This window comes from Lepus europaeus, chromosome 1, assembly GCF_033115175.1.
Source record: "Lepus europaeus isolate LE1 chromosome 1, mLepTim1.pri, whole genome shotgun sequence".
NCBI lineage: Eukaryota > Metazoa > Chordata > Mammalia > Lagomorpha > Leporidae > Lepus > Lepus europaeus.
This window is the reverse complement of record NC_084827.1, coordinates 121,132,549-121,159,449: the sequence shown is the minus strand read 5'-3', so window position 1 is coordinate 121,159,449 and position 26,901 is coordinate 121,132,549. Positions and strand designations below refer to the sequence as shown.

The window sequence follows — 26,901 nt, the reverse complement described above, 5'->3', positions numbered from 1 at the left end:
CATTCCCCAGAGGATCTATGTCTATGTGCCTATGACATGACTTATTTTCAAGCTGATGCCATCTCTGAATTGAAATTCCAGAAACAAGCATATGTAAAAACAACCATGAACCCTAATCATCAGATGCATTTATTACAAAGAAAAAGAATGCAACTCGTTTTTCCTGCATTTATACTCATACTTGAGAATGAAACCCCATGTGTACTAGGTCAGGAGTAGTTTAATAGTCAAGATGGTAAATCCAAATGTAACCCTGGCTGGGACAACTCAACTTTTTAAAAGATTTATCTGTTTTATTTGAAAGGCAGAGTTAGAGAAAGAAGGAGAAAGAGAGAGAGATTTTCCATCAGCTGGTTCACACCCCCAAATGGCAGCAACGGCTGGGCCGGGTCGATCCAGGAGCTGCTTCTGGGTCTCCCAGTGGGTGCAGGGACCTGAGGACTTGGGCCATCTTTCACTATTTTCCCAGGTGCATCAGCAGGGAGCTGCATCAGAAGTAGTAGAGCAGCTGGGACTTGCACCAGTGCCCATATGGCAGTCAGGCACTGCAGGTGGTGGCTTAACCCGCTGCACCACAGCACCAGCTCTGAAAAACTCAATTTCATAACTCATCTACAAAACAAGGCTGTAGACTAAATGGCATCTAAGATTATCTAAAATTTTGTTAATGCTGAAAAGGCTAAAGTGCTAGTTAAGTTGTAGATATTGAGAAACTAAAAAATATGATGACAGATACTCTGGGCATGTGGTGGTCACAAAATATTCTCAAGTTCATCCCCAAAGAACCACGACTCTGAGGGATGGCCCTCTTAAGGTGTCACTCTGAGCGGATTTCATGACAATCAGCTGCCTATCAACTTCCAACACTGCCCACCAATATGTCCTTTAGATGGAGTACTAATGATGATTCTTAACGATCTGCAAAGCAGACTTGAATTTAATCTTAATTCTCAATAAAATATTAATACACTTGTAAGGCATGCAATTTTAGAAATATTTCACTGTAATTCCTAAAGAAAACTCATCTATTTTAGAATGAAAACTCTGAGGAATTACAGAGAACTCATGAAGTTATCAAGAACATTAGACTACTACAACCCTCAAAAAGAGATCACTAACTCCCTGTTGTTAATACCTCATCACACCCACAGCAAAGAAAAAGACAGTTATATCATCATTCATGAGTAGTATTCAACAAGGAACAACACTTGCTTTCATTTAACTCGTAAGTTATTGATCTGCCAAAAAATGTCAAGTAGCCAGTTTTAAAACAACAAGAAGCAACTAAAAAAGCTCCAGCACCTCCAGTTTAAAGAAATGTGCTTCAATCTTTGTTAACTTTATTACTGGCATTGAAAAATGTAACTACTAAGCCTTGTCATTTCACATTATCCAGCTAGCTCACAAGGAATAATTGGGCATTCTCTTCAAATAATTAAAAAAAAAAATCTGAAAGAAAAGAAATAATTGTCAGTTAGCTGCCCTGTAATGGACATTTTGAAACTAGAAGTACAGCACTGCTTTATGCAAACATGTGTTTTCCTTTAGAGTTTAAAGGGAAAAAGCTTCAAGTTTTTTTTTTCCAGTGTTCCCAAAGATTAGAGTGTAAACACAAACTAAAGAAACCTATAATCAGCATTTCTAAGTGCAAACAATGCACAGGGTAATTTTACATGAATCAGTTAACAAAAAGTGGATATTTAAGCACACTTCTTGAATGCCCACTACATACAAAGCTATAGGATGTGGGAGTTAGGAAGATGAATAGACCTTTCTAGTTCTGTGAAAAGCCCTTTGATATCACTAGTTTTCAGATTTAGCAAATAAAAAACCAATATCCCACTGGCAGTCAGTCTTGCTAAGGCTCCCGTTGACTTCTGAGCAACCCCCTGACAGGCAGCAAGGCCCGAGGAGCTAGGGAACCACAGGATTCAGGCCCAAACCTAGACAATAAACCAGTCTGCTGCTTCTAAAGAGATCCAGGAAAACACCAGCAGGACACACCTAAGACATCCCCTCCAGAGCAAACAGCTGAGATACAAGAAAAGCATAATTTGGGGTTTCGGGAAAAATATAAGAGAGACAGGAAAAGAATGTGAATTTTTACTTGTTTAAAACAGAATTTCCATTTAGTTATTAAAAATTTTACAGCTCACAGGACAATTCTTTTTAAAGGATTTTTTAAAAGATTTATTTTATTTATTTGAAAGTCAGGGTTATAGAGAGAGGTAGAGGCAGAGCAAGAGAGGTCTTCCATCCACTGGCTCACTCCCCAGATGGCCACAATGGCCAGAGCTGCGCCGATCTGAAGCCAGGAGCCTCCTCCGGGTCTCCCACATGGGTGCAGGGGCCCAAGCACTTGGGCCATCCTCCACTGCTATCCCAGGCCACAGCAGAGAGCTGGACTGGAAGAGGAGCAGCCGGGACTAGAACCAGCGCCCATATGGGATGCCGGCGCTTCAGGGCGTTAACCCGCTGTGCACAGCGCCAGACCCTTTAAAGGAATTTTTAAAGATTTATTTATTCAAAAGGCAGAGTTACAAAGAGAAAAGAGACAGAGATCTGCCAACCTCTAGTTCACTCCCCAAATGACAGCAATGGCTGGGGCTGAGCAAATCTAAAACCAAGAGCCAAGAGCTTCTTCCAGGTCTCCCACATGGGTGTAGGGGCCCAAGCACTTGAACCATCCTCCCTGCCTTCCCAGGTGCATTAGCAGGGATCTGGATTGGAAGTGGAACAGCTGGGACTCGAACCGGTACCCATATGGAATACCAGGGCTGCAGGCAGCAACTTCACCAGCTACATCACAGTGCTGATCCCAACAATTCTCTTTATTAAGCCCTCTCACATATTCACAGTGGGAGTAGGAAACGATTTTTAAAATGTCTAAAGAGTGAGGTTGTTAGAGGATACATATATAAGAAAGACTTGCCCTTCATCTAGCAATTCTAGGAAACAGAGTTGACCCAGGAAACTGTGCAAGGCCATTTATCACGTTGTTCATGATACCAAAAATACCACAGGAATTAAATAAATCCAACTTGAACTAAATAAAACATGGCATGTCCACAAAATGCAGTGTTTTGCATCTTTTTAAAAATAAGTTTAACTATGGAGAGAGTGAAAAGATGAGAGCTGGCAGGAGTTGGGGTAAGGAGCAGAGAACAGGCAGAGCACAAAGGATGTTCAGGGCAGGGAAATGACTCGTACGATACCATTTGGTGCATATGGTCATTAAACAGCTGTCCAATCCCACAGAGTGTACTACACCAAGAGGGAACTCTGATGAAAATCACAGACTTTGGGTGCCAATTCTGTGTCCACACAGGGACCCTGAGTGTGACCAACGCACCACTCTGGTGCAGGTTGTTGACAAAGGAGGATCTGCAGTCGGGGCATGTTGATGGACATCTCTGTACTTTCTGCTCCCTCTTTCTATGCACCTAAAACTGCTCTTTAAACCGACTACTTTAAAAATGTAAGTTTAGGAGAGTAACGCATGACACAAGAAAGATTCGTGACACACTACTAAGTAAAAGACCAACCTCTGTAAAGAACTGAAAGATAGGGGCCGACATTGTGGCACAACTGGTTAAGCCATCGCCTGCAGTGCCAGTATCCCATATGGGCATCAGTTCAAGTCCTGGCTGCTCTACTTCCAATCCAGCTCCCTGCTAATGCACTTGGAGAAGCAGTAGAAGATGGCCTAAGCACTTAGGCCTCTGCATGTATGTAGGAGACCAGGGAAAATCTCCAAGCCCCTGGCTTTGTCCTGGCATAACCCCAGCTATTAAAGCCATTTGGGGAATGAACCAGTGGATGGAATATATCATTCTGTGTGTCTCCCTCTCTCTCTGCCTTTCAAATAAATCTTAAAAAAATAAAAAACTGAAAGAAAAACTAAACATTAGAAAAAAGAACTAAACATTAGAAGGTGGCTTCTAGAAGCTATATTATAGATGATTTTAAAGTGTACTTTTCCATGTTCCTAAAATTTTAAATAATGAACTTCTACCACTTTAAAAATTAAGAGATACTGGGGCCAGTGCTGTGGCATAGTAGGTAAGGCCATCCCCTGCAATGCCAGCATCCCGTGGGGGCAATGGTTCGGGTCCCGGCTGCTCCACTTCAAATCCAGCTTTCTGCTATGACCTGAGAAAGCAGTAGAGAATGGCTCAGGTCCTTGGGCTCTTGCACTCATATGGGAGACCCGGAAGGGGCTCCTGACTCCTGGATTTGGATCAGCCCAGCTCCAACCATTGCGGCAGTTTGGGGAGTGAACCAACAGATGTAAGACTCTCACTTGCGCTCTCTCTCTCATTCTCTCTCTCTCTCTCTCTCTCTCTCTCTGCCTATACCTCTCTGTGGCTCATAAATAAGTCTTTAAAAACAATTAGGAAGTATTTTGTGGACTTTAAAAACGACAGCCAGTTTTCAAGCAAGTTACTTAAAAAGACATATAAGTTAGACGAAAAGAGCACCGACTGACATGAACTGATACTCCTTACACCTCCACACACCTGCATAGCTCACCTGAAATCCATTCATTCATTCCAGTATTGTACTGACATCCATCACTTGCTCAGTCCCGAGAACAGAGTAGCCAAGTCAGACATTAGAAATGGGGGGGGGGGGGGGGGGGAGGGTGAACAACACATGCACACAGGAGGAAGGCCGTGTCCTCAGGCCAAGGTGTGCAAGGAAGGAGGACCATCCATGAAGGTGGCTTGGACACTGGGGCTGACGTGAGGAAGCCAAGGAAGGGCCCACGGAGGAACACAGGAAGAGATGGGTGCTCCAAAGAAAGAAGAACAAGGGCCAGGACCCTGCCGTGGGAATCGCCTAGGCTTACTGAAAGATCAGCAAGGAGGCCAGGAAGGCTGGTGCTTAGGCAAAGCCATGTCTTAAGCATGTTTTGCCTCTAAAATGCCTTAGAGAAAAAAGCTGTGCAGAGCCTAGTCCGAAAACAGGCTACCGAACCAGTTGTCATCTACAACTGGTTAACAGTCCAGGATTCACGGCCAGACAGGCTGGGTTTGAATGCACCTGATCTATTTACTAGTGATGAGTTGAGCTGCTCGCCCCACCTGTGAAAGAGAAGCAGCACCTCCATGCAAGAGCAGGTGTGAGGCTTTAGGCCAGAGGACAATCACTTCAAATGCTTGGGAGAATGTGTGGCAAACAAATAATGCTAAGTGAATAGCAGCCAGCCTTACAGGTGCCCTTTAAGGATTTCCATGTGCAGAAGAAACTGGACCCTTATCTCACACAATACACAAAATTCAAATCGTAATGGATTAAAGATTTAAACATAAGACTACCAGAAGAAAACAGCAAGATTAGAAGAAAACAGGACATAACTTCTTGACATTAGTCAGAGCAATGATTTTCTTTTTTGCTACTATACCGAAAGATAACAAAGATTAAAATATACAAGTAGAATTTCACCAAACTAAAAAGCTTCTGGATAGCAAAGGAAATAATAGACACAGTGAAAATGCAACCTATGAAATGGGAGAAAATATTTGTGAGCCATCTATTCTGATCAGGTGTTATCCAAAATTTAAGAAGCTCACATGATAATTGCAAAAACAAAGCAAAACAAAATCATCTGATTAAAAAATGGACAAACAACCTGAGTAGACATTTCTCTAAAAATGTCACACAGAGGGCCAACAGGTATTTGAGAAGTGTTCAACTTCCCAAATCGTGGAAAAACAAATCAGAACCATGAGGGATCACCTCATGCTTGTTAGAATGGTTATTACCAAAAAGACAAACAAAAAGATGACAAGTGTTGGAGAGGATGTAGAAGAAAAGGAACTATTATATAGTGTTGGTGAGAATGCCAACTGGAAAAACAGTTATGGAAAACAGAATGAGAATCCCTCAAAAAAGTAAAAATAGAACCCTTTTATGACCCAGCAAGGAGTCTGGAAGAAGTCTGTTCCAATCCTCAAGGACAGTTTTGAGGGGTTCGAGACTTCATTGGAGGAAGTAACTGCAGGTGTTGTGGAAATGGCAAGAGAACTAGAATTAGAAGGGGAGCCTGAAGATGTGACTGAATTGCTGCAATCTCACGATACAATGTACATGGATGAAGAGTTTCTTCCTACAGATGAGCGGAATTCCATCATGAGATAGAATCTACTCCCGTGGGAAGTGTGGTGAACATTGTTGAAATGTCAACAAAGGGTTTAGAATATTATTTAAACGTAGCTGATAAAGCAGGGGAGTCAGTGAGAAAACTGACTCCAATTCTGAATGTTCTCCTGTGGACAAAATGCTGCCAAACAGCATCACATGCTCAGAGAAGTGTTTCACGAAAGGAAGGCAACTGGGGCTACAAATTATGGTTGTCTTACTTTAACAAACTGCCCCACTTATCTTCACTTTCAGTAAGCACCACCCTGCTCAGTCAGCAGGCATCAACACCTAGGTAAAACCCGCTCTCCGCCGGCGCCGCGGCTCACTAGGCTAATCCTCCGCCTTGCGGCGCCAGCACACCGGGTTCTAGTCCCGGTCAGGGCACCGATCCTGTCCCGGTTGCCCCTCTTCCAGGCCAGCTCTCTTCTGTGGCCCGGGAAGGCAGTGGAGGATGGCCCAAGTCCTTGGGCCCTGCACCCCATGGGAGACCAGGAGAAGCACCTGGCTCCTGCCATCGGATCAGCGCGGTGCGCCGGCCGCAGCGCACTAACCGCGGCGGCCATTGGAGGGTGAACCAACGGCAAAAGGAAGACCTTTCTCTCGTCTCTCTCTCTCACTGTCCACTCTGCCTGTCAAAAATTAAAAAAAAAAAAAAAAACCGCTCTCCACCAACACGGTAACACCAACTTGCTGGAGGCTCAGATGATTGTTACTTTTCTACAATATAAAGTATTTTAATTAATGCTACTGCACACTTAACAGGGTACAGCATCCTATAAATAAAACTTCTATATATACTAGGAAGCAAAAAAAGTTTCATGATACTGGACGTGAACCTGCAGTGTCTCCAAGACGGGCTTGTATATGACAGAGGACTTATTACGGGTATTATCTCGTGCGATTTTGGTGGATGAAAGTCCCACAACAGGCTGGCTGCAAGCTGGAGACCCTGGCATGCCAGGAGTGTGCCTCAGTCCAAGTCTGAAGCTCTCAGAACCAGCAAAGCCAATGGCATGGCTCAGTCTGAGGTCAAATGCCCAAGAACCTATGGGGCTGTTAAGCCCTGGGGTGCAAAGGTGAGGATCCTGGTGTTCAGGCATGCATGGAGAGGAGAGGAATCATGTCTCTCAGGTCCAGGAGGAAACAGACATACTTGCTCTTCCTCCATTTTTGGTCTCTCTGGGGTCCTGGCTGGTGGTGGTAGTTCCCACCCATACTGAAGGTGCATCTGCCCAGCCCAGCCCACTCAGACTCACAGGCTAACCTCTGGAAACACCCCAATAGACAAACCCACAAAGGATGCACCTCCAGGATCCAGGCACTCCTCAATGCAGCTGACACCCAAAATTAACCATCACGGTCCCCAACCAAATCTCACCGGACTTTGTTTAATCCCCGTTCTCTTCAAGTTTCTGTAGTATTTGTGATGGGCTCTCTCTCTTCCTAGAAATTCTTTTCTACTGATTTGATTCACAGCCTCTTGCCTATTAATGTAACTGTTTTCTATCTTGCTCACTCGCTTGCTCTCAGATTTCTTTTCCTTTTGTTCCTGTTTCTTATAAATGTCATCAGTTCCTAAATTGCTATCCCTGGTCCTCTTAGCCACAGAACTTCCTCGGCGTTTTCCCAGCCTCCAGAGGTGCTCCCAGCACTAAATCACATTCTCAGGGCAAAACTTAACCTCATTACATTTCGTCTTATACTAAATTATGTCTTATCTTCCCCACTGGATGGCAAGTTCTTCAGAGTGGGATTGACAGTTTAATCAGCTTTCTCCCTTAAGATCTAACAATCTCTTGAACGTCGTCATTGCCATAAGTAACTAAGTGGGTAAGCATATAAAATATGTTTAGTAGCTTATTAACAGACCCTTGAAAATACTGCTGGCAATTTCCTTATCATTCTCAAATTAGCTTGTATTTGTAACAAGGCATGAGACAATATGATTGTATTTCCATTTCACTTAAGTTTTCCAACTAATGAATACTAATACATCTAATTTTTAATTAATATGCTACAATAATAACTAGCACTTGCACAGCACTTACTGTGTACTCTGTTGCAAGAAATATATATGTATTAACTCACTGCATCCTCCCAATAACACTGAGCACTAGGTATTAGGTAACTAAGGCAGAGAAAGGTTAAACGACATAGTCAAGGTCACACAGGTAGACAAAGCCAGGATCTGAACCCAGGCAGCACCGACTCCAATCTGCCTAAAACCTCACCTAACTAGCCACTCACTAAAAATATCTAATTTTACATAAATATTCTAAACCTGTATTTAAACTTTTTACAGAAGTCTGTTATACATAAGTAGTAGTATGTTCTGTAATATAAATAAATATGCCCATATTAACTACATTCATACTTTGGCTAAAGTACACATATATAATGTGCTCATGCATATTTCATAATGTTAATCTTGCATTAAATATTACAATATTTTAAGTTCTCCTTCTTAAAGCTTAAAGCTATGAGAGTTTAACATAAGATCTTCCTAACAATCCTGAAAAAATTTATATTCCCATAAAGATTAAACAAAAAATTTTTTAAAACCAGGAGTTTCCATAAAAATGTAACAAATTTTACTAATGCTACTTAGCAATAGGTATCACAGAGCACAACCATAAAAATGTTATAATCTTGCTGAAAATCACAATTTAATGTATAATTTCAGGCCTTTAAAGCCTACACTTAGCCTTTCTCTTTTACCACCAGAAAATAATGTCTACAATTCCAAGGTCTATGTCATTCTTAGATGTGACTATGCTTAAAGATTTTAGGTTAATACATCTAAGTTTAGCAATGGAGAAGTCTACTATTAAAATGCAAAGTGCACTTCTAATGAACAGAATTCTAAAATGCTATCAGCCACTGCTGCCAGGACTGATTTTTCAGCAGGTGGTTTTAAAGAAAAAACTTTTTCTGTCTTTCCCTGACCAAAAGTAAAAAACATTCAAGATTGTTCAAGAGTAAAATCCTATTAATTTCAACCAGGAAAGTAATTTGCCTAAACCAGACCTTCCCCAACCCCCACTTTAAGAGTACAAGCAAAACCTAATGTACATATCCAACAGGTTTATGTGCCCTGGCCTTGCCCTTGTCGTTCCCTCTCCTGGGAAGGGAACTGCAACAAGATTTTCCCATCATTTAGGCTCTGCTCAAACGTCCTGGCCAGTCCACTCAAAGAAGTCCATGTTATGGGCTGACTTGCACCCCCCAAAAAGGTAAGTCAAAGTCCTAACTCACGGTACCTCAGAATGTTTTCCTATCTGGAAATGGGGTTGCTGCAGAAGTAATTTATTGCCATGAGCACACACTGAAGCAGGATGAGCCCTAAAATCCATCATGATTAATGCTCTGATATGAAGAGAGACACATACAGACACACACACAGGGAAGACAGCACCCTAAAAAAGGAGGCAGAGATCAGAGTAACAACCCCACAAGCCAAGGAATGCCTGGGACTACCGGGAGGGGCAAGGAGGAACCAGCTGGATTTTGGACTTCTGGCCTCCACAACTGAGCAACAATACATTTCTGCTTTCTTAAGCCATTCAATTTGTGATATTTTGTCATGGCAGCCCTAGCAACCAGCGAATTATAATGCTGATCATTTTAGAAAAACTACTGAGTATAATGACACTGTAATTTGTACTTGATTTTTCAAATAATTTATGGCACCACAGTGGTGGTGGTGGGGTAGCATTAAATCAGTTATCACTGGGCAAGTCTACAAAAAATGCAACTACACTGATTTCCTGGTTATTTGGATTCTAGGTAAATGAGAATTTAATACAATGATTAGTAATTAAACTTTTCTCTGCATTAAACTTAATAGTTCTTTAAGTAGCTTCATAAACTGAAATATAATTATTCAAAGGCCTACTATTTGACCACCATTTATCAAATGAAGAAAGAAGTTCCTAGGGATTACTGACCCAGGCTTATGCTTAGTAAATGGATGGATTGGTCTCTCTCTTTTTTTTTTTTTTTTTTTTTTACTATTATTATGAGGCATTTTCTTCTATCAAGAAAAGAGGTTTCCTTCCCTCTTAGTTTTACTAACTGAAGTTGGAACAGCATGGGGCAGGCTCTTGGGAGAGCTCCCCGTGGCTGCATCATATCATGGCAAATAGCTGAGATTCAAGTAACACACGACATCTTGAGAAGAGACAGGAGGTACACACACTATGTCTGTGTTGTCTCTGTCCCTCTTCATACAAAGCCATCAAGATTCAATGAGGCGGCACCACCCCAACGGCCTTATCTAAACCAAACCACTTTCCAGAGGTTCCAGAGGATTAAGCTTTTAAATAAAATCAACATATGGCTTTGGGATTTAGACTCATTTATGAGTTCAAGGGGACAAACTCTATTCTAACTCCTGGCAACAGGGAAGCTGGGAGTGGAACTTGGGTATTCATGACACCTAGTCCAGGGCTCTCTGATTTAAAACAAGCAAAGAAACAAACAAAAACAGTTATGGCAGGGTATTTTTCACAGAAGGATAATGGAAAAGAGAAGCTGGATATGATGCAAAGAGAAAGAAGCAGTTTAGCACAAATCCTATTCATACACATTTAATACATTCTAATGAATCTCTTACAGAAAAGCAGTTAAGTGGTCATTCGTGTAAGATTAAACCTGCTCCTGAAATTCTATTAGGAAACAGCTATACTAGATACATTATTTAAAGATCCAATGCATCCTGAAATTGCAACAGCTCTGGAAAGTTACAGGAAAGCATTTCAGATTCGTCCCCATGTCCTCCCCAAAGCCAGGCCTTCCAAGGTCATTCCAATGGTTCCTCTTCAGTGGTGTGACCTCCCCAACCTTTCTGCATTCACTTCTGGTTTTTTGTTTTGTTTTGTTTTGTTTTTATTTGACAGGTAGAGTTACAGACAGTGAGAGAGAGAGACAGAGAGAAAGGGCTTCCCTCTGGTGGTTCACTCCCCAAATGGCCACAATGGCTGGAGCTATGCCAATCTGTAGCCAGGAGCCAGGTGCTTCTTCCTGGTCTCCCAAGCGGGTGCAGGGGCCCAAGCACTTGTGCCATTCTCCACTGCTACCCCAGGGCACAGCAGAGAGCTGGACTGGAAGAGGAGCAACCATGACTAGAGCCGGCGCCCATATGGGATGCCGGCGCCACAGGCGGAGGATTAACCTAGTGCGCCATGGCACCGGCCCCCTGCATTCACTTCTGTCACCCTTTGCTCTCCAAGTCACCCTGCTTGGACACCTGATGCTTCCTGGAGCACTCCACTACAAGGCTGTGGCCTATTCCCCGAGTTTCCTGATAAACTTGTTTGAAAAAGAATATAACCACAAGAAATCACAATTTACAAAGAGAAAAATTGTGAAAAACATCTACATGATTCATTTAGTAGGATACATTTTATTTCATGTTCACTTCACGCCTTGAGATTTAAAAAAAGAGACTTATGTAACATTTTACCCCTATATATTCTGTCATTTCTAATGTAAAGTTCCCAATTCTAACCGAAGGGCTACATCTATTAACTTTGAATATATAATAATGATGACAGTTAAACTATTCTTATTTCTTTTTAGGAAACTCATTTTCTGGCATGATAGCTCTGATCATTCCAAAGTTTTTCCATTTCTTTGGTATAATTCATAGTTATTCATATTATTATTGCTAAACTGCTATCAGCATGTAATTGCTCTTTCCACTCTGGCTCTCTAACCATTTAGTTGCTACCTCTGTCTTCTCTTCTTACTATGCAATTACCTTAATATCCAGTATCCAGTATCTTTTTTCAGACTCCAGAAAGGAAAAGTCGAATGAAATAATGCATGTGTCATCAAAACAGCAGAAATATCATCAAAGGTTTTGAAAGTTACTATAAAGCCTGCCAAGGAATGGATATTTCAAAGGATAAAGGGAATAATCTACCTATTAAATAACAGAGAGATCAGTGATTTCCAGAACTGGCTTCCAGAACAGAAGACACTTTAAAAGAATGCAGATTCCTGGACACCACACCCAATCTCAGGGGTGGCATACGGTCTCAAAGGTTTTCTTCCCTGTGTTACCACTATAAGCCACATGTGGTAGAGCTGGAGCAGCAGTTAATACCAGGTCCACATCAGTACTCGCCCTGCCTCGGGCTTCTGCCATCACTGTCTTCAATATCTGTTCTTGAACCACATCCATGCCCTGGTCCTACTCAGGGCTCCTTAGATCTCTCCCACTACCCCAGGGAAACCACTTAGTCAGAGCCACAGTGGCAAGAGCAGGACAACTACAGAGAGATGTGCCTACTGTACTCTAAAGGACTAAAGCTTTGTTTCCTTCCTCTGTGTACTCCAGCCTGTCAGCGTAGTGGTGAAGGTAACTCCTCAGGGCAACAACCTAAGACCCTGTCTTAGGACAGAACCGGTCCCAAAGTTGTGAAGTAATTCCATTGGCTACAACTACTCAACATTCTTGATCAACACAAATGATCCTCAGGACATTTAGAAACTATTATCTTGAATAAACAATGTGTCCATGTGTTTAAAAATTCAAAAGATGGTAAAGGATGCAGAATAAGAAAATAGGGGTCCCTCCTATCCGCACCCTAAACCCCCAGCTTTGTTCCCCAGGGTAATCACTGGTCCTACCTTCCAGAGATAGTTACAAGCATGAACACATGCATATGTTCATATTTTTTTAAGATTTATTTATTTATTTAAAAGGCAGAGTTACAGAGAGGCAGAGGCAAAGGCAGAGAGAAAGAGGTCTTCCATCTGCTGGTTCACTCCCCAGATGGCCGCAATGGCCAGAGCTGAGCCAATCTGAAGCCAGGAGCTTCTTTCAGGTCTCCCACGTGGGTGAAGGGGTCCAAGGACTTGGGCCATCATCCATTGCTTTCCCAGGCCACAGCAGAGAGCTGGATCAGAATTGGAGCAGCCGGGATTCAAACCGGTGCCCATATGGGATGTTGGCACTGCAGGTGGCAGCTTTACCCACTATGCCAAAGCACCGGCCCTTCATATATCCATATTTAACACAAATAGCCATATACTACTCTGTACCTTGATTTGTTCCCTTATTATACCTGTGGCTCATATTGCCAACGTCCTATCCATAGATTCTGTGCCATCCTGTACACATACCAACAATTTGAGTTCACTGGCTTGCCCAAAGCCAGGCCACCGTACGATATAACAAACATCATGAATCTTCCCATTCTAATAGGATAAATAATTTTAAATAACATCTATCGTAATGGGGTGTGTATAACTTTGTAAGTGCATTTGTAATTTCTGTGAACTGTTCACTTCCTTTGCCTCTTTTCTATTAAGTTATTAGTCATTTTTCTTTTTCCAAGTTTTATTTACTCATTTGAAAAGCAGAGTTACACAGAGAGAAGGAGTAACAGATAAAGGGAGGGATCTTTCATCGGCTGGTTCACTCCCCACGTGACTGCAACAGTCAAGGCTTTACAAAGTCAGGAGCCTGGAACTCCAGCTGGATCTCCTACGTGGGTGGCAGGAGCCCAAGCACTTGGGTCATCCTTTGCTGCCTTCCCAGGAACCCAATTAGAAGCAAAGAAGTGGGGACTCAAATCAGTGCTCAGAAAGCAGGCTGGCATGACAGGTGGCAGCTTAACCTGCTGCGCCACAACGCCAGCCCCTGGTCACTTCTCTTACCGAGACCTAGGAACTTTTTAGAAGTTAAGGATGTTGTAAATTGTTTCTTTCCAGTGTGGCGAGGTTTATCTTCTGCCTGTCACACATGCCATCTTTTCTTAAATGGCTTTAATTTATCACTCTTATTGCATGCCTTCTGTATTCTTCAAGATGTTTAAAGGCTTTTTAAGGGATACAGACAGACATCTTCCCTAATATCTAAGCTCCATAAGCCTTCATATTCACACTTTCAATTTCCTCTGTTGGCACCTTCTGAAATGAGACTGACAGACTGGGCTACCATACCCATGTCCGCCTGCTCTCACTGCTGAGTTCTTGGGTTCTGCCCCTGCCTTATTCCTTGCTTTCTCTTGGAGTTTCATGAGACCACTGCTTTTGCTTGACCTACCTTGGAGATGACAGTTTCTTTATATCTTGCTCCAGCTGGAAGTTTCCGGAGATCAAAAGGAATTTCATTAATGTCTTTTCATAATCAACATGCCATTCAAACTGTGCTTTTACTATTCTAGGAAAATTACACAACAAAAACTGTTCAGATTTGTTGCTTGATGGGATAAGAATATGCAAAACTTGCCTACAGATAAACAGAAAGCAAAATGGTATTTCCAGAGATGGCATGTAACAATTTTTTAAATTTTAATGTTCTTTTAGATATTTTATTCTTCAAATTTGAATAGCGGCTAACACTATATTGGGCATAAAAAGCATCAAGGTAACTTCTTCAAGTTCATGATAAAACTTAGGCACTAGTTTAAGACACGTGAAATAAAGCCACTGCTGGAAATTGAGGCCAGGTTTATTTTAGGTTTCAGTTTCAAGAAAATGATTCTAAAAATACGCTGTAGTTCTCCCTTCCACTTCCACACTCTTTTCAAAAGGTAGATGGTCTGTCTCAAGAGTTCCATGAGCACTGCCTCGATAAGATGGAAGCTAAAAAAGTGAAAGTTAGTGTTCTATTCCTGACCCAATTCCCCCTACACTTTGATGTTCTCTTACATTAATATTTAGAAAGAGAAAGAGAGAAATATCTAGCACAAGACAGTCTGAGTTTTTTCTCTCTTCTTTCCTGACTATTCAGTTAAATGATAAGGCTACAGGTGTTAAATAGAAAACACCAACATTTTATACATATACATGTGTGTGTGTGTGTGTGTATACATATATATATATATATATATATATATATATATATATGATTTCACTTTCTGTGCCAGCTACTCAAAAAGGGAGAATGACTGAAAGAAGACTAAAATGTAAATTAAGATACTGCTATTGGCTCGTTTTCTGCCTTACCTCCCTGCAATTTAGGGGGAGAAATGCTTGATTTCTTGGCACCACCAGCTGAAGTTAAACTCTGTGGCACATTTGCTCCCAGCCACACCTGCCCAAAGACCTGGCCTCCCTGGGCAAGTCTCTGGGCCTCAGTTTCCTCACTTGGGAACCAGGAAAGGTTGCCATAAAGGATTTTTAAAATCACTTTCAGCCTTAGCACCTTATGAATCACACGTAAAGGTTATTCAAGCATCAGGACATCAAGCAAATATGAGTATGTGCAGTGCCTGGGTATTTTTTTTTTTGTATATTTTATAAAGTGACATACAATTTTTCTTGAGCAGGAAAAGCTAATTCATCATGTCTAAATAGGAAATAATTTTTATGTATTAATTATGAATGCTTTGCACTAAATTGCATCACTGGTGAAATGTATTTAAGATCTGCCAACATTTTATTTAGATGTTAATTACATAAGCTTATTTTTACTTGCTTAAGCTTATTTACCTATTTAAACTTACAGGTTGGGTTAAGTACTGTTTGGGATGCCCACGTCCTGTATCAGAGTTCGAGTCTGGGTTCAAGTCTTGGGTTCTGCTTCAGATTCTAGCTTCCTGCTACTGTGCACCCTGGGAGACAGCAGGTGATGGCTCAAGTCCTCGGGTCCCCACTGCCCATGTGGGAGACCCAGACTAAGGTTGGCCTCCTTGCTGCAGCCTGGCTCTGCCCAAGCCCTTGTGGGCAAATGGGGCGTGAACCAGCACATAGAAGAGATCCATCCCTCTCTCTCTCTTTTTCAAAACTAAATAGGCCGGTGCGGTGGCTCACTTAGCCAATCCTCCACTTGCAGCGCCGGCACCCCGGGTTCTAGTCCTGATTGGGGTGCCAGATTCTGTCCCAGTTGCTCCTCTTCCAGTCCAGCTCTCTACTGTGGCCTGGGAAGGCAGTGGAGGATGGCCTGAGTGCTTGGGCCCTGCACTCACAGGGGAGACCAGGAGGAAGCACCCGGCTCCTGGCTTCGGATTGGTGCAGTGCACCGGCCGTAGTGGCCATTTGGGGGGTGAACCAACGGAAAGGAAGACCTTTCTCTCTGTCTCTCTCTCTCACTGTCTAACTCTGCCTGTCGGGGAAAAAAAAAAAAAAGAAAAAACTAAATAAATAGGCCGGCACCGCGGCTCAATAGGCTAATCCTCCGCCTGCAGTTCCAGCACTCTGGATTCTAGTCCTGGTTGGGGCGCTGGTTTTGTCTGGGTTGCTCCTCTTCAAAGTCCAGCTCTCTGCTGTGGCCCTGGAAGGCAGGGGAGGATGGCCCAAGTGCTTGGGCCCTGCACCCACACGTGAGACCAGGAGGAAGCACTTGGCTCCTGGCTTTGGATCAGCACAGCGCGCTGGCCATGGCGGTCATTTGGGGGGGGGGGGGAGTGAACCAACAGAAGGAAGACCTTTCTCTCTGTCTCTCTCTAACTCTGCCTGTCCAAAAAAAAAAAAAAAAAAAAAAAAAAAACCTAAATAAATAAAAGGAAAAATTTATTTTAGCTTTAAGAGTTAAATAACTTACTTAATGCTCTGTCCAATTCAATTATCCCTTAAATAGTCCTGGATACTAAGCTACTTTGATTTTGTCTCCTTTCCTGCTCTCTCTTGTCAACCGATTACAGATTTTTCTGGGACTTGGGACTGTCAGAGAGGCCTCCCTAGCACTGGTTAGTTTTCAGTCTCAAGTAATCTACAGGCTAGCACTGCAGGTAAGGCCACTGCCTGCAGTGCCGGCATCTCATATGGGTGCCAGTTCGAGTCCCAGCTGCTCCACTTCCGATCCAGCTCTCTGCTATGGCCTGGGAAAGCAGCAGAAGATGGCCCAAGTCCTTGGGCCCCTGCAACCACGTGGGAGAATCTGAAGAAGCTTCTGGCTTTGAATAGGTGCAGCTCCAGCTGTTATGGCCAACTGGGGAGTGACCCAACAGATGGAAGACCCCCCACCCCCACCTCTCTCTCTCTGTGTAACTCTTTCAAATAAATAAATAAATCTTAAAAAAGTAATCTACCAAACCACTGGCAGAAAGAATCATTTGACTTTCCAGCTCTCTATACCACCTTATTAACATAATTTATAATTTCTGGTATTCAATAGTTACACTATGATTGACATTAATATAAACACTTCACTCATACACAAAGTAAATGAACACAAACTCAACAAGAGAATGTATGCATCTAACCCTGAGACCATTCTGACTCATTTCCCTGTAAGACCTCAATGAACAGCTGATCCTCTCTGACTGTTTTCTACTCTTCCCTTTAAAAATCAATGCAACATAAATCAAATTCCATATAATAAATAAATAAATCTGAATTTACCATTCAGCTATTCCTTCAATAACCTTTGTCTTGCTTCTATTTGATAATATTTAAGCTTCTTCATGACAATAGGCCTTACCATGAGCATAAATCTTTCTCCTCTTATAAAAATTAGATAAAATAAAACTTCATTTAAACAACTGCTCTTGAGATAACTGTTTAACCTGGCGGTTAAGCCGCCTACATCCTACATTGGAGTTCTTGCTTTCAATACCCAGTGCTGTCTCTTGACTCCAGCTTCCTGCTAACACAGACCCTGGGAGACAGCATTTATGGCTCAAGTAATTGAGCTCCTGTCACACACACAGGAAACCTGGATCGAAGTTTAGGCTCCCTGCATCAGCCAGGCTCAGGCCCAGCCATTCCAGGTGTCTGGGGGATGAATCAACTGACAGCAGTTTTTGCTCGCTTGCTTGCTCACTCATTCCCTCTCCCTCCCTGACTGCCTCCTTCCATCTTCCTCAAATAAATAATAAATGATTTTTAAAAAGAGTTGCTTTTTTGCAAGGACGTATTTTTTTCTACAGCACTTTAAGTTCACAGAGGACTAAACATAAATCTGGAAAAAAATGTTAGGAAAAAAAAACAAATACTTCATGTAAATTCTATAACCAAAACCATGTCCACGCCCCCTCCCACACACACCTCTATTCAATAATGACTTGGTTCTGGTAGACTCTGTTTTAGGTAGCCCCTTCAGGGCAAATACGTTCATGACTCAGCATTTAATATGGTGTCTGTGTGTACAAAATGTCCAGCAAACATTGTCCGAAGAAGGGAGGCACTTGATGTCCCCATTGTGACCCTCACACGAGACCCGTGGACAGGGTCACCCCTGTGCAAATGATCAGCCCGGGTTCAGTAAGGGATGTGAACCTGCCTCTAAGGTTCATGAAAAGCCAGAATGGCAGACTATCAATCTCTGAGCTATACATTACATTATCCCTAGATTTAGTAAGGCCTAAAATTAGAGTTCATCATTTTAACCACAGTCTCTAAGCCCAGGCTCTGGGTTTCAAGTTACTAAACACTTGTACGTATTCAGAGAACGTAAAGAATGTGTAGCCCAGGGCGGGGATATAGATAACCAGCCCCCAAAACATAGAGGCTATAGGCTCCTCAACTTTCCTAGAACTTCTGACTTCATTGGTAAATAACAGGCTCTTCCCTGCCTTGTGATGTCAGTCCTTTCAAAATGTATTTATATTGTCACTGTCACCACATTTCCATTGACTGCTTCTGGAAATCCCAGCAAGATGTTCTCCAAATCACTGCTCCAGGAAAGGCAAGTGAGGACTGCCGTCTCTCGGAGAAAACCACATAGCCACCACTGACTGTGGTAGCAGCTGATGCAATGTTGGTGTGAGAAGAAAGTTAGCATTGAAGGTTAGCAGTAATGAAAAGAAGTCAAGAAATCAAAAGATGATCTAAAGAATACAAAATCAGATGAATTTTTGAATGAAAATTCTGAAAACCTATTACAATACTTACAAAACAAAGAACCCGATAAAATGACATTGAATCAAAGGACACTATATAATATTCCAGAAAAGCCTCAGAAATAAAAGCCCTTATCCTTGTCCTCACCAAGAGCTTAAGCAACTCTTTATCGTAATGAACAAAACTGAAAGGGCTATAACCCTTACTCTCTCTCAAGGGGGTGCATGTGAGAGACTATAAATGCATGTGAATCATTCACTGGGAAACACTACGCAACACACATTATCCCTAAATGCACTGGTCTCTCAGTCATACTCTGTTCCTTGCACTCACGTGAGGTGGCTATTAACATCTTTCTTTTCAATGGGTGATCACTGAGGTCAGAGGTTCCCAGTCCCCTCCCCCACCCGCCCCAGAAATCATGTATTACCAGCACACTGCCAAGTGGGATTTGATTCAGAGCGTTCTGAGTGACTCCTGGTACTCTCTCAATGACCTCATCGTCAACGGTAAGACATGCTGCCTGTACCTGCATCCAACTATTGTCTGTCTCATCTACACTAGTGAGTTGCAAAGACAAATAACTCACACACTATCCCACATTCACGTAGACACATCATTAGAGGGCCACATGTCTCTGCAAGGGTCCAACCTGCTCACCATCTCAAAGTGCAAAGGTGCGCTTACATCCTTACTGCTCTACACGTGACCTGAGGACATGACAGTAAAAGCTCCCACCAGCTTCCCTATTTCTTCTCATGACAATCAAACACACTTGAGTCTTCCCTCTTCTTGCCTAGGATGGCAAACTTGGATTCTTTACCCAGTGTTTTTAAATCATTCTTTCTGATTCATTTTCTCCAAACTTAAGTCTCCTCTCAACCAGCAGCCTCCCAGCTGCAGGCCCTGCCTTGGATCTCTCTCCTACCCCAACCCATCCATTCCCTAGACTTCTTTATAAACACGTGGAGTGGTTCACTGCTGGAGGATTCCCATGCTCCCTCCCCTTCTGTCCCTGCCATTTCCTCAGCGTGAGGGAACATCTTCCTCGTCTTCCTCTTCCCGTGGCCACTTTCTGCTCATGCTTCCGAAACATCTCTCCCATGAACTCTGGACAACTCAAGCCTGGCCCCAGGGACACCTTCCTCATCCCTCAGTTGACACCTCTTGGTACAGAAACCTGCTATCTTGTGACTACTGTCCTTACTGTCTTTTTCCTTAGAACTTTAAAATGATCATCACTGGTCTATGTGTGATCCTTTTTCTTTTTAATACAACATTCACCTATGAGTCCGCCATAAACTCAAGTACCAGATGATCAGCAGTAATTTTCACCCTCATATTTGCCTCTCCCTGTGCCAGCCCCCTGGTCCTCCAGACACATACTGTCATCCTAAGTGTTATGTTTGTCATTCTCTTGCTTTAAAAAAAAATGTGTTTCAACATATACATGCATCCAAAAAAAAAACCCTTGTTTGTATTGGGTTATCTATGTTTGCTTGTTTCCCTAGCTTGAATAAATTAGTACAACCATTTTGGAATACAATTTCACAATGCCTAGCAAGTGGAACATTCAAACAACCCTACACATCAATAATTCTATTCCTTAGAATTTACTCAAGAGAAACACTTGTACACTTGCCCCAAGAAACATAAATGACCAGAATGATACTGTTGGCAATTTCTGATAAAATGAAAAGAACAAATGGCCCTGGCCAGAGAAGAAAGGCCTACTGCACTGTAAGAAAAACACAATGGAATACTGTATAGCAGTAAAAGTCAATGAACTCCAGCTACATACCATGTCAATGAATCCTGGTGTTATAATGTTGAGTGTGAAGAAAGAAAAAACTTCCCAGAAGTAACAGACTCTTTCAAAATTAAAACAAAATGTTAAGTATAACTTAGTCCCTGCATTTAAAAATAATCCCTCCTCTGAGAATTCATATACCTGATCTTTTCAAACTAGACTTCAAACTCTTGAAGTCAGGGTCATCTCTTTATTCTTATTTGCATCTCCCCTGGGGCCTAGACCAGTGTCTTTAACAGAGAGGGTTTTCAATTGAATGACTACTGAATGAAAGCAAGGCGCTTTAATAAAATTTAAATCTTCTCTCTGGTCCAACAGTTTTCAGGGTAAAGTCACATGAGACTTTTATTTACTTAGAGATTGTACCTAATGCTATATTCCTCATGGTCTTACAGACCTCCAATCACAAACACTTCAACTCGGAAGAATTCCCCCTTCTTGGAGTAAAGTTAACAAGCATTAACAGCCAGTACCTAATCCTGTAAAAACCCAACAGCACACCCTCCTGAAGCCAGCAGGCAGCTGGGAAATCTTCCCAACTGGAACCTGAGGCATCCCTGAAGGGAGAGTCTGCTGACTGTATCACTGAGTTCTCAACAACTGAAAATATGGGCCCAAATCATGATTTTTAGACTTTCTAAGAGCACAGAATTTTTATTTGCAAATATTTTGTTTTTACCTTGGGAAACTCATTTTTAGAGGAAAATATACAGAATTTTGCTGCAAAAGAATCCTGGAAGAGATCCTCCACCAATCAAAGCCTTCCTTATAACCCGATGAGGGCTGTGCATACTCTCTGGAGGTGATTAGAGCTGAGTTACACTGCAGCTTCCTTTCGACCTTGGGAACCCTGCTCCCGCTCAGAGTTACCGGGAGGTTTTCCCCTTCGTTTATTATTAGTCTTTGTATCTGCAATGCTGTAACATTCGGTAGGAATATCAACACTGTGAGTTTGCAGTACCCAAAACTGTAGAAACGCTTCCAAAAGCCAAAGGAAAACAAACAAAAGCCTAAAAATAAGAGGAAAAGCAAAGTTAAAGATATTAAGATGGGAAACCTCTTTATTTTACCTTTGAGGACCACATTTGTTAATTAGTTCTGGATATATAACTACCCAATAGCATGCAATTTTTTAATTCAAGAAAAGATATTCAAAAAAGGTTATTTTATTAGTTGGGGAAAAATCAGAACTGACCATAACACACGATTTGCTACTCCTAGCTCAATGATTTAAAAATGGAAATTCACATAAAGATAAAAGCTTTATAGGACTTTGCATCCCGAAGAAAGAAATAATCTGGTAACCCAGTAGACTCACTTAGTTTCGTGTCATTTGCTTCATGTCCATTATGTAATGCTTTCCCCAGCTTTAGGTCTCCAGTTTAAGCAACCATTTGGGTCTATCACAGAATTACCACATCATCAGTATCTGGCCCTAACTTTCAAGACCAGCTTAGAAGGTGTCTTGAAAATGTGTCTATACACTGTACAGGCTTTTTTTTAAAAAAAATCTGCTGCTGTCATTAGTTCTCCCTGTGGCTTCCTCCCCAGGTCTCCTATCCCTCCTCCCCCAGCATCCCCGGCGACACGATCTGCGGGCAGCTCCGGCTCTACGGAGGGGAAGCACGTCTCGACTGCATTGCAACCCCTGTTCCGATCTGCACCATGGAAGGCGGACTCGGCCCGGCCGGGTGTGGACCGAGGCTGCGGGCAGCGCCGCAGGAGCGCCCACCAGGGCAGTCCGCAGTGCACGCGCACAATAAACCCCAATGCACAACTTCCCCGGCCGCTCCTCCCGGCCGCCCGGATTCCCTGAAAGGTGCGGCGTAGGCGTTCGCGCGCGCGGGCGCTGGCGCTGGCGCTGGCGCTCCCACCGCGAGGGTTCGGCTCTCCGCTGACAATTACATCAGTCCTCGTCCCTGCCCCAGCTCCACTCCCCAGCAAGCCCGGGGGGTGGGGGAAGCGGTGCGCCGGGCGGCGCGGCGGATGCAGGCGCCAGTGCCAGGTGGCCGGAATCCCCCGGCAGCGAGCGGAGGGCGGGCGGCGAGCGGAGACCGGGACGCAAACGCCCCCTTTCCCGAACGCGGGGACCGGTTGACACTGCCTGGCGGGGGCTCTCCGCCGAGGGAGCCAGCAGGGGCTGCGATACCTCGGGGGCCGAGGCCGCGGCCGCCCCACTGCACGTCCCTGGGGTCCTCGGCCCTCCGGACGCGCACAATGCCCGAGCCGTGGTGCGGGCACGGTTGTGTCCGCCCCCGGAACCCGCTCTGCGCCCAGGACACCTACCGGGAGGGCGAGCAGCAGCGCCGCGGCTCCTGTGGCGGGCGGCGGGCGACGGCGCGGGCTGGCCGCGGGACCGAGCGGAGGCACCGGCGCCGCTGCTCCGAGCCGCGGTCTCCGGCACCGACAGCGGCGGCGGCGCTGCGCCTCCAGTGGTCCGCGCGCCGCAGCCCCTCCTCTCCCACGGGCGGGGCGCGCTGGCGGGGCGGCGCTCCGGGCTCCCCGCCCCCGGCTCCCGCTCACCGGCCAGGCCAGACGGCTCGGCGGGTGGCGGGTGCTCCTGGGGACACCGGTCCGCCGAGCGCCTCTCTCGGCTCGAGGGGCGAGCGGGGCTCTGGGTGCACAGCTCCCTCGCTGCGCAAGGTTCCCCCCACCCTCCGCCTCCTTCCTGGGCTATCCCCAGGCCCGGCCTCCGGAGAGCCCCCTCGTGTCTGGGGATCACCCGGCGTGGGGACCTGACTTGGCAGCTGCAGGCCTGAGCTGTAGAGGCGCCCCCGCCTACCCGGTCCGGCGGAGGAGGGCTCCGAAGGAGTGGCCGCGGGTGACGCCGGCGCTCGGGTCCCGGGGAGAGCGGATTCCGAAGGCAGCGGCAGCCTGGCGGCCTGCCCCTGGCGCTGCCTAGCCCTAGTCCCCGGGCGCCCTTCTGAGGCCGTGATTGGCTCAGCACTCACGACTTGCGTGTGCCTGCCCCCGGTCCCTGGCCGCCACCTGCAGCGAGAACTTCCCGGGCTCACAGACAGACACACTCGGCTTCTGGGAAAGAAGGGAGGGTTGCTTCGATCCCCGGGCAAAGCTGAGCCCCGCCAGCCTCAGCTCGCGACCGCCTGCCCACGCCTGCAACCCTTGCGCACGTCAACCGGCCGTGGCCTGTGTGCCACACAAAGGCACATTTGCTGGGAGGGCCAGGGGCAGTTGAAATATTTGCACGCACGTTTCTTCCGTAAGCAGGTGCCTGAGGAAATGCCAGCATTTCAAGACCCTCTTTTAGGGTGGGAAATCCAGAGAATACAGAACTACTGCAGAAAGGTGCCTGGGGTGCCTGGTGGGCTCTGGGGGTCTGGATGGGTTGAGGGAGGGGAGAAGTGTCTTCAAAAAAGGGCGCCCACCGCGGGAGCTGAGATGGCATTCCCTTGTTCTTCGTGCTGATAAAATCCTTATTTGCTATGAAATGGGGCCAACTATGTGCACTCTTTCCCATATGCAGCTTCTTCGTCTCATATTAAGTAATAGACGTTGCATGCTGTGCCACGTGGCGATTTCACCCCAGTTCCTTCCCTGTGAAGACAAGCTCTTAACTACGGGGGATGGGGGTGGGGGACTACCACAACCTATCTATCATGTTTGTCTGAAGAATGCTTGCATGCTTTGCGCTGTATTCCACAGTATCTGTGTTTTATTCTTTTTTAAAAAATAGGTTGTAAATGTTGTGGAGGGGGAAGGACCGTCGCTGTCTCATTGATTAATGGCCACATGAGTTGTAATGGCACGACACCTGTGCGTCTGGGGAAATGGATGGGTTAGAGAGAGCTGGCTGCTCGGGGCTCAATCCAGGCAGTTTCTCCACTCTGTGCCTCACAATGTTTTGAAAACGCAGACTGACATAGATGTGTAAGAATGAATAACAGGCTTTGCACTGCTTTATTGAGCTACGGCAGGGTTAGTACTCAGAAAAGTGCCAGAGAGCAAAGTGTTGATGGAGTGTGTATTCTTGCTGAGGGTTTACTTCACAAGTCAGATGTTGGCTAAAAGAATCTCTGCTCCCCTGATCCATCTTTTCTATCTGTCTCAGAGAAATACTTGTTCATGGACTTTTCCAGCCAAGAGAGATGATGATGTTCTTAAAATGCAAGGCACTATTAATGTTAGAATCCCATCCCATGCAAATGACCTGAGCCTCACAGGAAATCAGTCTCCACTGACCACTCATACAATTCACACCTGATATTCATTGTGATTCTTTAAGTGGGTATTTTCTTAGGAAAGATGAGGTGCTACTGTTTCATTGCAAGATGCAATCCCAAGGCATCAAGAGTGAGAAAAAAGTGAAATGAGATGGGGAAGAGTGATATTTCACCAGCCTAGCATGTGCTTCACCAATGCAAAAGATAACAACCAGTGGAGTGGCCATGTAAAGCACCTGTGAACGGGTTCTACAGAAAACTGTGTCTGTGAATAGTTCTTCAAAGGGAAGAGCAAAGAGAAAGTTTGCCTGCAAGCTATCTCCCATTGGTCAAAATTTATCTCAGTGGTAGGTAGTTCTCCCAGCTTCCAGGTTGAGTCACCTGACAAGTTCCAGGCTCTGCAGCCCAGGCACCTTGGTTATGCTGCAAACTGCATTTCCTCCAACCCACTTTCCTCTTTGCTTACAGATCTGTATTTGTTCAGATGAACAAAACTTGGGAGGCGAAAGTGAAGCAGTAGCCATTCCATTCCGAAAGTCATCATTGGTTAGAAGTGGTGAGTGACAAACGCCATTTCCACCCAGGAAGACAGTTGCAAGAGGAACGGTTCCTATCTGTTCACACGCTTCTCTCTTCTGTGTTGTCCTCTGCTGAAGAACTGTGATCACAGGCCAGCTAAACATTCTTCAGAGACTCACAGAGGCCGTGGTCACAAAGTGCCACCACCTTGTGCAGAGTGCTTCTCTTCTTCTGTGTGGTCCTTACTGCAGCTGGCTCTGCTTTGCCTCCAGATTTCCCTGCCAGCCTGATCAAGTCTGGTCCCCGATCATTTAAATACTGTTTTTCAAACACTTCTCCACTTCCACCTCCAACAGCCGTGAAGACCTGTTCCTATAATAAATTCCTTATTCAACCCACTCACGGTAGTTTGGCTTCCTTGATAAAATCTTGTCTTCTAGAGCTCAAGCTTCTGATTCATCTGTTGCAGGAGGCTTGCATGGGGGTGCTCACCTGGGAGCAGTTGAGGCAGGAGTAATAGCTCAGAGACCTGGAGAAATGTGAAGCTAAGGGACCCTGAGGCAGTACTTGAGCTATGTCTTACACAACCAGCAAAAGTTTCGCTTTGTTTTTGTTCATTGAGTAGGTTCAGCTTTGGAAATATTTCTATTATTACTAAATTAACCTACTTTGGTGAATCAAGATGAACAATAGCTTAATTTACCTTTGTTGAGACTTTGTTTTGGTTCTTTGAATTGAAAAAAAGAAATCAATCCTCAGTTGGAAAATTCTGACCAGTACCTTCCCCAAGCTACAGAGCATTAAAGATGAACATGCCTGCTGTAATTTACCCTTTATAGTTGTTTTCATTAAGATGTATCATTTTAAAAATACTGAATTAACACAGTGAGAAAGTCAGGAGCCACACCTTTGAACCAATGATTTCATGCAGGACAATATTCCTTAGTGCTTCTAAAGATAAGGGGCCTTGATATCCCTCACCTGCAGCCTGTTTGTCAGATTTGGTGTGAAGTTTGAAAGTGTGCATATATTTCTTTCCCAGTTGATATAATGCTTCTTTAAAAAATCATATACAAAAAAATCACATACATGAGTACTGCTGACACTTTCCTTATATGAATAGTGCCATCAAGAACTGGGTAAGCATCAGCAAACTCAGAAGTGTAACCTCCAGGTCCTAAGCTCCATTGAGCCCTGTATGCTTCATCCCACGTTCTCATGATCTGCCCAGATGATCCAGCCCAGAGGAAACGTCAGTATACACTTCAGAGGGAACCTTTCATTCAGAGTGCTTATCAGAGTGCCTAAAAGAATAGCTGGGATTTTGTTGAGTTTATTGGAACAAGTTAACCTATTATGGAGTTAGTAGGAGTTAGGTGCTGGTTTCATTCATTTAATTTAGTAATACTTTGAGCCTGCTATGGGTTAGGTATTGTTCTGGGTTCTTTGATTGTTATGAGTAAACAAAATGAAGACTTCACCCTCCTGGAAGTTATATTCTAGTAG

The 26,901-nt window shown here is 44.2% G+C and overlaps 1 protein-coding gene across 6 annotated transcripts in view; it reads right to left on the bottom strand.

Moving 5' to 3' along the window:
* Window positions 1-23,043, bottom strand: part of OSBPL6 (oxysterol binding protein like 6) — a 233,121-nt gene extending 210,078 nt beyond the window's left edge. For 5 of the 6 annotated variants that reach the window (XM_062188473.1, XM_062188455.1, XM_062188439.1 and 2 more), the window contains exon 1: window positions 22,982-23,043. The gene's annotated coding sequence lies outside the window, so the exon portion shown is untranslated. The remainder of the gene's footprint in view (window positions 1-22,981) is intronic. The other variant, XM_062188445.1, reaches the window with a different exon arrangement.
* Window positions 23,044-26,901: the final 3,858 nt, after the last annotated feature.